Source organism: Mesoplodon densirostris, chromosome 16, assembly GCF_025265405.1.
Source record: "Mesoplodon densirostris isolate mMesDen1 chromosome 16, mMesDen1 primary haplotype, whole genome shotgun sequence".
Classification (NCBI taxonomy): domain Eukaryota; kingdom Metazoa; phylum Chordata; class Mammalia; order Artiodactyla; family Ziphiidae; genus Mesoplodon; species Mesoplodon densirostris.
Genome location: NC_082676.1, coordinates 49,720,801 through 49,733,612, shown reverse-complemented (window position 1 = coordinate 49,733,612; position 12,812 = coordinate 49,720,801).

Genomic DNA, 12,812 nt, shown 5'->3' with positions numbered 1-12,812 from the left:
TCAATCCAGGCAACCCGATTCCCAATCTGTGCTCTATGCCACCATGGCCTGCCACCTCTCCGGGATAATCACCAGCAGCTTTATTATATCATAATATAATTGTGACACTAATGCATGGGACTTCCTCAGAAGCCCCAGGAAGAGTGCTCAGGCATGAGAAGGGACACTGCAGGAATTCACAAGAAGCAAGCCTCCAGGACAGCTGTGCTCCCAGCCCCAAGCAGAAGAGATCATCTCGGCAGTTATCATCGCTGAATCCCTCAACTGCTCCCAACAGATGGAAAGGATTAGGAGGCAGGGACAAGGTTGGAGCCCTGGAGAACACTAAATACTGGTGCAGGACTTTTAGAGCCTTGGTATCAGCGATTTCAGCTTGGTTAGCTTTTTAGGACACTGCAAACAAATTGGATGTGGAGGGGCAGGTGCAGGGAGCAGCCTCTGGTCCTGGAAGGCTGCCATGCCACCTGCAATGGGAGAGAGCAGAGGAGGAAGCTCATTAAGCGTCCCCGGATCATTAACTCTTGGTCCCCAGCAGCACAATCACTGAGTTTGGACTTTCCCTTTTTGTCGGTCTCTCTGCAGGAGTCCCTGGGGGCTCCAGCCTGGGCCGGGGCGCTCATCTCAGGAAGAAAGTGGTACAAACCTCTCCTCTGGACAGAGGAGTTAGTAACCATTGTTATTTGGGTAGAATAACAAAGACTACAGTTTACTGAAAGCAGCTCTGCTCAGGTGGGGAAACTGAGGTTCCGATAGGTTAATTAACTTGCCCAGGGCACAGTTTGAAAGTGGAGGAGCCAGAGGCCAAAGCAAACCCATCTGATGTCCAATCCATATTCTTAACCATCACCTTGCCCTCCTTTTTGTAGGATGGATAATAACAGTTCTCCATGGTCAACGAGAATATCCGAGAATGTACTTCAGGGGCCTCAGGAGCAGGCAGCGGGGTGCAGGCAGGAGGAGAGCTGGGCAGACGGCATGGGTTATTCAGGTAAAGCATCGATGGCCCCTTGCTCAGTAAATAAATTTGTTGGCTGATATTTATTGAGCACCTCCTATTTTTGAGGCCCTGGGGATGGAGGGGGCAAATGGGAGAAACTGGGTCCCAGCTCCCGCGGGGAGGGTAGGGGAGAGGGGACCGCGACAACAGTCATCTCAGTTGGTGGTGGGGACAATGATAGGATGGAAAAAAAGGACGAGGCACATAGTAACAGCGACACAGACTGCAGGGCCATCTCGGAGACGCTCCTGGGGAGGTGACACTAGGCTGAAGCCAGAACAGTGAGAACTGACCCCTGGGGAAGTCTGGGGAGAGAGAATCCAAGGGAAAGAAACAGCAAAAGCCCTGACACGAAGAACAAATCTGAAAGCAGCAGCGTGTCTGGGGAGCAGGAATGACGGGGGTGGGATGAGAGCAAACCAAACAACTGCTGCCCCCAGGCTGACTCCACGCCTCTTCTCTGACCCTCACACTTGGATTCTACTTTTCTGTGTCAGGTTTGCAGGCCAGGCTCTAATGGGTCCTGGCACAGGTCTGGGCACAGGATCGGTGCTTAATTGGTCTTCACTGAACAGATCTGACCTGAACCCACAGGGAGAAGGTGGTACCTGTCGGCAGGGTTTGGGTGACAGCCCCTAAGGCCACCGGGCAATGAGGTCAAGCTTTGCTGCTGTAATGAGATGGGAGCGACCGCCCAGCTTGGCTTCCCTCAGAACTGGGGATTGTTTAGGGCTTTTTGTGCGGAGTCAGGGGTCTGCGTCTTGGCTGCTACAGGATTAGGCAAAGCGCTGTCCTCTCTGCCTGCACCCTCCTCCTGCAGGACCACGTGGCTCCCTCACCTCTTTTAGGACTTTCTTTAAACCTCACTTTGGGAGAAGACTTCCCTGATAAACCCTCCTCCAAGCTCCAGAACTTTTCTCCCCTTTCTCCATCTTATTTTTCTCCGGAGGACTTATAACTCTTAACACGCCATAGATTTTACATATTGACTTTGTTTCTCGCCTGTCTCCCCAGCACTAGAATGCAAGCTCTGTGGAAGCAAAGATATTTGCTTTTTGGTTAATTGCTGTGCCAAGCTCAATAAATATTTGTTGCATGAATGAGTGAAAGAACAAACGAATGAATGTTACCAGAGCCAGATGACTTGAGGCAGAAGAAGCATCATCTGTAGGACACCAACTAAGCAGGGGCAGCCCCAAAATAAGACAGTTTGCATTTCAATAAACTTACTCAACATTTGCCAATTAGCACATCTAGGAGGAAGCTATTTCAACATGTACACTTTGTGTTTTATGCTTCAGTATTATTTTTATTTTGAAGTAACAGTGGTGATCTGAGGAATGAGATCTTTTCAATGCTTAAAGTCTTCAAATCCAGCCTTAAACATTGCAGCTCTCCATCCTGCCCAAATTTATCTATCAAACAGAGCCCCCTAGTGAAAAACTCAACTTCCATTGCCTGCGTATTTTTTAAACTTTCCTCTAAAATTCAGAGCCTTTCTCAGTTCAATCTCAATCTTTCCTTTGACTTAGTTTTACCTAGCTTGGGTATGGTTTAGTAAAATGCAGATTTCTGGGCCCAGTGGGTCTGGGGTGGAGCCTGGCCACGGACTTTGCTGTGAGAAACACTGGTCTCACTGCTGTGAAGGATGGATTTAATGTTGGTATCCATCGGGATGTGGGGTAAAGGAGGGGGACTCAAGCACTACAATGGTTAGTAAAAAGCGCATATCCTCCAAATATCCCAAGTAGGCATTAAAAAATCCTAAAGTGATGAGGAGTCCAGGAAGAGAAGATGGGGATCTGCACAAGACAGAGCAGCAAGTGAATTTCTCCCTTGCTCCTGACAGTATTCCATCCCCGACCTTGCATCCTGCCTGGTTACACAATATGGCTACTTCTAATGCTGCATGGGAGAGACTAAACTTTGGGAAAGACTGTTTATTATTGCCCTGGGAGAAGGTGTTTCCTACGGCCTATAAGTTTTAGGCAAAATCATCCCCTTGGATATAAGCTTGGAGGAAGTAACTAGATACCTGAAAATGTTTAAACATCACAAATATCTAGTCAAGGTAGGAAATCAAAACAGCCCTTGGCTACCTTCTCATATAAACATCCACCACTGCTACTGAGTGTGGATGAAAACATGGACACCAGGGTCAATTTCTGGCTATTCCACTCAGTGGCTGTTTGCCCTTGGAATTTAATTAGTATTGCATGCCTCAGTTTACTCATCTGAAAAATGGAGATAATGCTTGTATCTACCTCATTAAGCTGTTTAAGAGAATTAAAGTTCTTAGAACAGTGCCAGCCAGAGTAACAGCTGTTCTCTTCATTTGAGATTCTGGAACCACTCTTCTTAGGTCATTCTCTCGTGCCATGTTTTGGAGGGAGTCACAGGCAACTCTCACTCTGAGTTTCCTCATCTGCCAAAAGGAGATGAGAACAGCTGCCTTTGTTGCCTGGGATTTGACCCAGGCATTGCTGAGTAGGCTGGATTCTAGATTCAACATTGAATGGGAGGAAATGCAGGTAAGTGGAATGCGGCGAAGGGGAGGGTGTGGCTGGAATGAAACAGGAAATATGGCATAAATGGAAGAGAAATGAGTGGAGCAGGCAGCAAGCAGAGGAGGAGTGTGGTTGAAGTGGGACGGGGTGTGGTGAATGGGGGAGAGAGGAGGGAGGGGTAGTGTGAGGCAGAATGGAGGGAGAAAGGAAGAATTGGTGAAGTGGGGTAACATCAGATGGGACCTGCCTCCTGACCAACATGGGGTGCCCCAGCATAGCTGTTATCTGACAGGGTATCAGGGATGGTGTGGGGAGGGGGACCTCAAGGCTGCCTTCCTGATACAGGTGCAAGAATGGATCCCCCTACATGCTTGAACTTCCTGACACTCACCCACTTCAAAGCTCACCAAGACTTGTGCTTCCCTCTCCCTCAACCTGTAGAGCAAGCTCCCAGAACCTGGCTATGACCTCAAACATTCTTTGACGACCTCAGTGAGGTGCTACGACCTTTATGCTATGATTTCACCCATGGTTCTGGTCTAGTAACTAGCAACAGAAGCCTCCAGGCTTCCAAAATTAGCCTTCATTGGTGGGGACAAATCCCAGGCAATGAGGGCAGCTATTCTCATCTCCCTTGAAACTGGTGGTGGCGCCCCATGTCCCCAGCTAGTGTCAGAGCCTTGGTGAGAATCTGCATTCCCAGAGTCCCACTGTTAAGTCATTTTGGAGATGAGCTGACAAATGAAGTGGGAAACAGACTCTAAGGCATAGCCTCCAAGGAAAACCCATTGTAGATTGGAGCTTGCTACACCTCACCTCAGAGGCACTGATCCCATCTCAGGACACAGCCTTCCTTTTCCCCCTCCTCAGACAGGGCTCAGAACACGCTACAGAGGGAAGCTCAGATTAGAATCTTCAAATATCTGGGAGTTGGCCAGCTCTCGGCACATACAGGGTTGTGAGTTTACTAATGAGTTCCGAGGTTGAGTAGGGCTTGGGCTGGTGGGCAAAGTGCTAGGAGGCATATAGCAGGTGGGAGGTTATATGCTGGGACTCTTTGGTTGCAAAGAATAGAAATGATACTCAAACATAACTTAAGCACCCAAAAAGTAAACATATTGCTTCACATCCCAAAGAAGTCCATGAGTTTGAATGCTTCAGATATGAATACAGAGAGATGACATTGATATAGATATACATATAAATATAGACATAGATGATATAGATATACATATAAAGGTATTTATACATATAAATATTGATATAGATATATAGACACAGCTGCTCAATTTTTATCATCAGCTTTTCCCTCCCTTCCTCTGTCCCTCACCTCTGATCTTACTTTATTTTCAGGTATACTATTTCTACATGGTAGGAAAATGGCACTCAGAAATTTCTGTTTCAATGGTCCTTTTAGAACTAGAGAGTCTCTCCTCAGTGTCCATGTTGATCCCTCTAACCCAACATGGCTTAGAATAAGCTGCAGAGTCAAAGAGCCCTCCTGCACCCCTCCTCTCTGCTGTGGGAGTGGTGGACACAGAACTCACATGCCCAACCTTGAATGTGGGTAAAAGCCTGGGCCTTGCTACTGAGGTCTCAAGACCCCTTGATTGATCACATCGCTAGGCTTAGATGGAGAGAGGAAGGGGAAGGTCCCAGAAGTAGAGGACATAACAGTCTTTTATCAGATGAGGAGGTGGCACAGAGCAGAGGATATGAGCCCAAGGCTCTGATGAGCACAAGTAGCTTGATTGCCCAATGTGTGGACTTGGACGAGGGTCTTTGTTTCTTCCCTCTGTCCTCTCTCCATCCATTTCTCTCATTGACATCAAAAAAAAAACTTTTTATTTTAAGAAATTGTAGATTCACGTGCAGTTTTAAGAACAAAATAGAAAAAGATCATAGAGAGGAGCTTCAAGATGGCGGAAGAGTAAGATGCGGAGATCACCTTCCTCCCCACAAATGCATCAGAAATACATCTACATGTGGAACAACTCCTACAGAACACCTACTGAACGCTGGCAGAAGACCTCAGACCTCCCAAAAGGCAAGGAACTCCCCCACATACCTGGGTAGGGCAAAAGAAAAAACAGAGACAAAGAATAGGGACGGGACCCGCACCAGTGGGAGGGAGCCGTGAAGGAGGAAAGGTTTCCACACACTAGGAGCCTCTTTGCGGGCGGAGACTGCGGGTGGCGGAGTGGAAGCTTCAGAGCCGCGGAGGAGAGCGCAGCAACAGGGGTGCGGAGGGCAAAGCGGAGAGATTCCCGCACAGAGGATCGGTGCCGACCGGCACTCACCAGCCCCAGAGGCTTGTCTGCTCGGCCGCCGGGGCGGGCGGCGCTGAGAGTTGAGGCTCGGGCTTCGGTCGGAGCGCAGGGAGACGACTGGGGCTGGCGGCATGAACACAGCCTGAAGGGGTTAGTGCACCACGGCTGGCCGGGAGGGAGTCCGGGGAAAAGTCTGGACGTGCCGAAGAGGCAAGAGACTTTTTCTTTGCTCTTTGTTTCCTGGTGCACCAGGAGAGGGGATTCAGAGCGCTGCTTAAAGGAGCTCCAGAGATGGGCGTGAGCTGCAGCTAACAGCGCGGATCCCAGAGACGGGCATGAGACGCTAAGGCTGCTGCTCCCGCCACCAAGAAGCCTGTGTGCGAGCACAGGTCACTCTCCACACCTCCCCTCCCGGGAGCCTGTGCAGCCCACCACTGCCAGGGTCCCGGGATCCAGGGACAACTTCCCTGGGAGAACGCACGGCGCGCCTCAGGCTGGTGCCATGTCCCACTGGCCTCTGCCACTGCAGGCTCGCCCCGCATCCATACCCCTCCCCGACCCCGACCTGAGCGAGCCAGAGCCCCGGAATCAGCTGCTCCTTTAACCCCGTTCTGTCGGGGCAGGGAACAGACGCCCTCAGGAAACGTACATGCAGAGGTGGGGCCAAATCCAAAGCTGAACCCCAGGAGCTGTGCAAACAAAGAAGAAAAAGGGAAATCTCTCCCAGCAGCCTCAGGAGCAGTGGGTTAAACCTCCACAATCAACTTGATGTACCCTGAATCTGTGGAAGACCTGAAGAGACAATGAATCATCCCAAATCGAGGAGGTGGACTTTGGGAGCAATGATATATATATTTTTTCTCCTTTTCCTATTTTTGTGAGTGTGTATGTGTATGCTTCTGTGTGTGATTTTGCCTGTATAGCTTTGTTTTTATCATTTGTCCTAGGGTTGAGTCTGTCTTGTTTTTTTTTGTTGTTGTTGTTGCCTGCCTTTCTTTCTTTCTTTCTTTCTTTCTCCCTTTTATTCTGAGCTGTGTGGAGGACAGGCTCTTGGTGCTCCAGCCAGGCATCAGGGCTGTGCCTCTAAGGTGGGAGAGCCGAGTTCAGGACACTGGTCCACAAGAGACCTCCCAGCCCCACATAATATCAAACGGTGAAAAACTCCCAGAGATCTCCATCTCAACACCAAGACCCAGCTCCACTCAATGACCAGCAAGCCACACTGCTGGACACCCTATACAAAACAACTAGCAAGACAGGAACACAACCCAACCCATTAGCACAGAGGCTAACTAAAATCATAATAAGGCCACAGACACCCCAAAACACACCACCAGACGTGGACCTGCCCAACAGAAAGACAAGATCCAGCCTCATCCACTAGAACACAGGCACTTGTCCCCTCCACCAGGAAGCCTACACAACCCACTGAACCAACCTTAGCCACTGGGGACAGACACCAAAAACAACGGGAACTACGAAGATGCAGCCTGTGAAAAAGAGACCCCAAACACAGAAAGTTAAGCAAAATGAGAAGACAGAGAAACACACAGCAGATGAAGGAGCAAGGCAAAAATCCCACCAGACCTAAGAAATGAAGAGGAAATAGACAGTCTACCTGAAAAAGAATTCAGAATAATGATAGTAAAGATGATCCAAAATCTTGGAAATAGAATGGAGAAAATACAATAAACGTTTAACAAGGGCCGAGAAGAACTAAAGAGCAAACAAACAGTGATGAACAACACAAGAAATGAAATTAAAAATGCTCTAGAAGGGAACAATAGCAGAATAACTGAGGCAGAAGAACAGATAAGTGACCTGGAAGACAAAATAGTGGAAATAACTACTGCAGAGTAGAGTAAAGAAAAAAGAATGAAAAGAATAGAGGACAGTCTCAGAGACCTCTGGGACAACATTAAATGCACCAACATTCGAATTATAGGGGTCCCAGAAAAAGAAGAGAAAAAGAAAGGGACTGAGAAAATATTTGAAGAGATTATAGTTGAAAACTTCCCTAATATGGGAAAGGAAATAGTTAAGCAAGTCCAGGAAGCACGGAGAGTCCCATAAAGGATAAATCCAAGGAGAAACACGCCAAGACCCATAATAATCAAACTATCAAAAATTAAATACAGGGGCCTCCCTGGTGGCGCAAGTGGTTGAGAGTCCGCCTGCCGATGCAGGGGATACGGGTTCGTGCCCCGGTCTGGGAGGATCCCATATGCCGCGGAGCGGCTGGGCCCGTGAGCCATGGCCGCTGAGCCTGCGCGTCCGGAGCCTGCGCGTCCGGAGCCTGTGCTCCGCGACGGGGGAGGCCACAACAGTGAGAGGCCCGCATACCACAAAAAAAAAAAAAAAAAAAAAAATTAAATACAAAGAAAAAATATTAAAAGCAGCAAGGGAAAAACAACAAGTAACACATAAGGGAATCCCCATAAGGTTAACAGCTAATCTTTCAGAAGAAACTCTGCAAGCCAGGAGGGAGGAGCAGGACATATTTAAAGTGATGAAAGAGAAAAACCTACAAGTAAGATTACTCTACCCAACAAGGATCTCATTCAGATTTGACGGAAAAATTAAAAGCTTTACAGACAAGCAAAAGTTAAGAGAATTCAGCACCACTAAACCAGCTTTACAACAAACGCTAAAGGAACTTCTCTAGGCAGGAAACACAAGAGAAGGAAAAGGCCTATAATAATAAACCCAAAACAATTAAGAAAATGGTAATAGGAACATACATATCAATAATTACCTTAAATGTAAATGGATTAAATGCTCCAACCAAAAGACATAGACTGGCTGAATGGATACAAAAACAAGACCCGTATATATGCTGTCTACAAGAGACCCACTTCAGACCTAGGGACACATACAGACTGAAAGTAAGGGGATGGAAATCAAAAGATGGAAATCAAAAGAAAGCTGGAGTAGCAATTCTCATATCAGACAAAATAGATTCTAAAACAAAGACTAGTACAAGAGACAAAGAAGGACACTATACAATGATCAAGGGATCAATCCAAGCAGAAGATATAACAATTGTAAATATTTATGCACTCAACATAGGAGCATTTCAATACATAAGGCAAATAGTAACAGCCATAAAAGGGGAAATTGAGGGGCTTCCCTGGTGGCGCAGTGGTTGAGAGTCCACCTGCTGATGCAGGGGACACGGGTTCGTGCCCCGGTCTGGGAGGACCCCACGTGCCACGGAGCAGCTGGGCCCGTGAACCAAGGCTGCTGAGCCTGTGCATCCGGAGCCTGTGCTCTGCAACAGGAGAGGCCACAACAGTGAGAGGCCTGTGTACCGCAAAAAAAAAAAAAAAAAAGGGGGGGGGGGGAATTGACAGTAACACAATCATAGTGGGGGATTTTTAAACCCCACTTTCACCAATGGACAGATCATCCAAAATGAAAATAAATAAGGAAACACAAGCTTTAAATGATACATTAAACAAGATGGACTTAATTGATATTTATAGGACATTTCATCCAAAAACAACAGAATATACATTCTTCTCAAGTGCTCATGGAACATTCTCCAGGATAGATCATATCTTGGGTCACAAATCAAGCCTTGGTAAATTTAAGAAAATTGAAATCGTATCAAGTATCTTTTCTGACCACAATGCTATGAAACTAGATATAAATTACAGTAAAAAATCTGTAAGAAATACAAACACATGGAGGCTAAACAACACACTACTTAATAACCAAGAGATCACTGAAGAAATCAAAGAGGAAATCAAAAAATACCTAGAAACAAATGACAATGCAAACACAACAACACAAAACCTATGGGATGCAGCAAAAGCAGTTCTAAGAGGGAAGTTTATAGCTATACAAGCCTACCTTAAGAAACAAGAAACATCTCAAATAAAAAACCTAACCTTACACCTAAAGCAATTAGAGAAAGAAGAACAAAAAAACCCCAAAGTTAGCAGAAGGAAAGAAATCATAAAGATTAGATCAGAAATAAATGAAAAAGAAATGAAGGAAATGATAGCAAAGATCAATAAAACTAAAAGCTGGTTCTTTGAGAAGACGCACAAAATTGATAGACCATTAGCCAGACTTACCAAGAAAAAAAGGGAGAAGACTCAGATCAATAGAATTAGAGGCTTCCCTGGTGGAGCAGTGGTTGAGAGTCCGCCTGCTGATGCAGGGGACATGGGTTCATGCCCCGGTCTGGGAAGATCCCACATGCCATGGAGCGGCTGGGCCCGTGAGCCATGGCCACTGAGCCTGCATGTCCAGAGCCTGTGCTCCACAATGGGAGAGGCCACAACAGTGAGAGGCCCGTGTACTGCAAAAAAAAAAAAAAAAAGAATTAGAAATGAAAAAGAAGAAGTAACAACTGACACTGCAGAAATACAAGGGATCATGAGAGACTACTACAAGCAACTCTATGCCAATAAAATGGACAACCTGGAAGAAATGGACAAATTCTTAGAAATGCACAACCTGCCAAGACTGAATCAGGAAGAAATAGAAAATATGAACAGACCAATCACAAGCACTGAAATTGACACTGTGATAAAAAAATCTTCCAACAAACAAAAGCCCAGGACCAGATGGCTTCACAGGCAAATTCTATCAAACATTTAGAGAACAGCTAACACCTATCCTTCTCAAACTCTTCCAAACTACAGCAGAGGGAGGAACACTCCCAAACTCATTCTACGAGGCCACCATTACCCTGATACCAAAACCAGACAAAGATGTCACAAAGAAAGAAAACTATAGGCTAATATCACTGATGAACATAGATGCAAAAATCCTCAACAAAATACTAGTAAACAGAATCCAACAGCACACTGAAAGGATCATACACCATGATCAAGTGGGGTTTATCCCAGGAATGCAAGGATTCTGCAATATATGCAAATCAATCAATGTGATACACCATATTAACAAATTGAAGGAGAAAAACCATATGATCATCTCAATAGATGCAGAGAAAGCTTTCGACAAAATTCAACACCCATTTATGATAAAAACCCTGCAGAAAGTAGGCATAGAGGGAACTTTCATCAACATAATAAAGGCCATATATGACAAACCCACAGCCAACATCGTCCTCAATGGTGAAAAACTGAAACCATTTCCACTAAGATCAGGAACAAGACAAGGTTGCCCACTCTCACCACTATTATTCAACAGAGTTTTGGAAGTTTTAGCCACAGCCATCAGAGAAGAAAAAGAAATAAAAGGAATCCAAATTGGAAAAGAAGAAGTAAAGCTGTCACTGTTTGCAGATGACATGATACTATACACAGAGAATCCTAAAGATGCTACCAGAAAACTACTAGAGCTAATCAATGAATTTGGTAAAGTTGCAGGATACAAAATTAATGCACAGAAATCTCTGGCATTCCTGTACACTAATGATGAAAAATCTGAAAGTGAAATTAAGAAAACACTCCCACTTACCATTGCAACAAAAAGAATAAAATGTCTAGGTATAAACCTACCTAAGGAGACAAAAGACCTGTATGCAGAAAATTATAAGACACTGATGAAAGAAATTAAAGATGATACAAATAGATGGAGAGATATACCATGTTCTTGGATTGGAAGAATCAACATTGTGAAAATGACTCTACTACCCAAAGCAATCTACAGATTCAATGAAATCCCTATCAAACTACCATGGCATTTTTCACAGAACTAGAACAAAAAATTTCACAATTTGTATGGAAATACAAAAGACCCCAAATAGCCAAAGCAATCTTGAGAAAGAAAAACGGAGCTGGAGGAATCAGGCTCCCTGACTTCAGACTATACTACAAAGCTACAGTAATCAAGACAGTATGGTACTAGCACAAAAACAGAAATATAGATCACTGGAACAGGATAGAAAGCCCAGAGATAAACCCACGCACATATGGTCACCTTATCTTTGATAAAGGAGGCAAGAATATACAGTGGAGAAAAGACAGCCTCTTCAATAAGTGGTTCTGCGAAAACTGTACAGCTACATGTAAAAGAATGAAATTAGAACACTCCCTAACACCATACACAAAAATAAACTCAAAATGGATTAAAGACCTAAATGTAAGGCCAGACACCACCAAACTCTTAGAGGAAAACATAGGCAGAACACTCTATGACATAAATCTCAGCAAGATCCTTTTTGACACACCTCCTAGAGAAATGGAAATAAAAACAAAAATAAACAAATGGGACCTAATGAAACAGAAGCTTTTGCACAGCAAAGGAAACCATAAACAAGGTGAAAAGACAACCCTCAGAATGGGAGAAAATATTTGCAGATGAAGCAACTTACAAAGGATTAATCTTCAAAACATACATGCAGCTCATGCAGCTCAATAACAAAAAAAGAAACAACCTAATCCAAAAATGGGCAGAAGACCTAAGTAGACATTTCTCCAAAGAAGATATATTTGCCAACATGAAAGAATGCTCAACATCATTAATCATTAGAGAAATGCAAATCAAAACTACAATGAGATACCATCTCACATGGCCATCATCAAAAAATCTACAGACAGCAAATGCTGGAGAGGGTGTGAAGAAAAGGGAACCCTCTTGCACTGTTGGTGGGAATGTAAATTGATACAGCCATTATGGAGAACAGTATGGAGGTTCCTTAAAAAACTAAAATTAGAACTACCATACGACCCAGCAATCCTACTACTGGGCATGTACCCTGAGAAAACCATAATTCAAAAAGAGTCATGTACCAAAATGTTCATTGCACTCTATGTACAACAGCCAGGACATGGAAGCAACCTAAGTGTCCATCAACAGATGAATGGATAAAGAAGATGTGGCACATATATACAATGGAATATTACTCTGCCATAAAAAGGAACAAAACTGAGTTATTTGTAGTGAGGTGGATGGACCTAGAGACTGTCATACAGAGTGAAGTAAGTCAGAAAGAGAAAAATAAATACCATATGCTAACACATATATATGGAATATAAAAAAAGAAAGAAAAAGAAAATTGTCAGAAGAACCTAGGGGCAAGACGGGAATAAAGATACAGACCTACTAGAGAATGGACTT